Source organism: Tiliqua scincoides, chromosome 3 (assembly GCF_035046505.1).
Source record: "Tiliqua scincoides isolate rTilSci1 chromosome 3, rTilSci1.hap2, whole genome shotgun sequence".
Classification (NCBI taxonomy): domain Eukaryota; kingdom Metazoa; phylum Chordata; class Lepidosauria; order Squamata; family Scincidae; genus Tiliqua; species Tiliqua scincoides.
In genome coordinates this window covers 213,561,124-213,563,108 of record NC_089823.1, presented here as the reverse complement: position 1 = coordinate 213,563,108, position 1,985 = coordinate 213,561,124, and positions in this window count along the sequence as shown.

The following is a 1,985-nucleotide window of genomic DNA, read 5'->3' as shown; positions in this document are numbered from 1 at the left end:
GGAGAGGCGGGGCCCGCGCGCAGGGGCGGCGCTAGAGGGATGACCAGTGCGGGGGCTGGCCGGAGAGGAGGGTCTCCGCAGCGCCCCACGCAGCCTGCCTCCTTCAGTGCCAGGGGGAGTTCTGTGGCGGAGGGGGGGGCACATGGTGCTCCCGTGCAAGTGCTGCGTTTAGCATCGCCAGCAATCTCTTTCTTTGCGCAGCGTGCAGTTCGCCTGTGGAACTCCTTGCCACAGGATATGGTGATGGCATTTGGCCTAGGTGCCTGTGGGCCCAATCCTATCCAACTTTCCACAATGCAGGCCTGTGGTAAGGCAATGTATGCTCTCATACCTTAAGAAGACCACAGTTACTGCCCCTCCACCACAGGAGGCAGTGCACACCCCCATTGACACAACTGCACCAGCACTGGAAAATCGGATAGGACTGAAAGTGGATTGGACAATTTGCTGGAGGAAAAGGCCATCACAGGTTACAAGCCATGATATGTATGTGCAACCTCCTGATTTTAGAGGTGGGTTACCACAGAATGCCTGGTGCTGTCTGGGGCGTTTGGTAGGCCTCTGTGAGATACAGGAAGCTGGACTAGAGGGGCCTATGGCCTGATCCAGCGGGGCAGTTCTTATGTTCTTAACAAGCAGAGACAGTGATGTTCCACCCACCCCCCAAGAATGAACTTGCTCCAGGCAGGCAGACTGAGGCCAGCAATAGTGACAAACTAGTTGTAAGGTGTGTGGAAATGTAAAGGCAGCATCACTGATTGATTGATTGATAGCTGTGGGCCTCTCCAAATTTCCAGCACTGATGTAGCTACAATGCAGCCCCAAGGTAAGGAAACAAACCTTCCCTCGACTTAAGGAGGCCTCTGTGACTGCACCCCCACACTGGAAAGTTGGATAGGATTAGGGCCCTGTGTAATGAACAGGGTCCATGCAGAGGCACTGACACCCCTCCCTGCCTGGCATGCAGGTGTAAAGTTGACCTGTCTAGATGGTCATGGTGATTAGTGCAAGTTCCATCTTTATATTAATGAGGTGGGCATACAAAGCATGTGATCACATGATGAAACACATCACGTTTCACTGGAGTAGGTACCATTGTTCTCTCAAACCACCATAAAGTTTCCGAAAAACTTTTCAGTTTTGTCGGTCTGTGTTATTGGTGGATCTTCAAAGTTGATGGAAAGGTTAGATAACTGATTGCCTCAAGCCCTGAGCCTGTTCAAAAATTAGATACTGTTGCTGCTGATTATCCTGCAAAAAGCTCAGCTCCTGCAGTTTGCAAGCAGGTGTAAATATAGGTGATAAATATTTGAAGGTCTTTTTTGCTGGTTATTATTACAAACAAACAAACAAATAAATAAATAAATAAGATATTTCCATTTTAGAAATAGAATCTTTCTCAATCTCTTTTTTAAAAAAATCTGGTAAATTTAAGTGGGTCCTGAGAGAGTGTTATTTTAAAAAGTGGGTCCTGGTGCTAAAAGGTTTGGGAACCACTGAATTAGAAATAATGTGAATGAGGTTAATGGGGCCCATAATAATAATAATAATAATAAACTTTATTTTTATCCCACCCTTCTCCCCAAAGGGACCCAGGGCGGCTACATCTATGCTCTTTGGAATGCAAGAGGCTAATTTTCTCCCAAAAGAAACAGTGCAAAAAGGTAGGGATGGGCAGTTGAGACGTCCTGAACACACCAACCAGTATGTCCCCCCACAGGAGTGACCCACTCCTGACTTAAGCTGATAACTTGTGTCAGGCAGTACATTGGGAGAGGCAACCAGTTCTGAGCATCTGATGCTTCATGGGGTCTTGCTGCCCATCCAATTAAAGAGTGACTTAAAGGACCAAATACATAGAACAGTGTGAGTAAGTCGGATAGGGAAAGTATTGCAAGCAGTTGTGCCAACAGTCTGAGGCTAAGAGGCAAAGAAGGAAGGCCTATAGCCAGGGAGACAGACCAGGGACAGACTACACTTGCTCC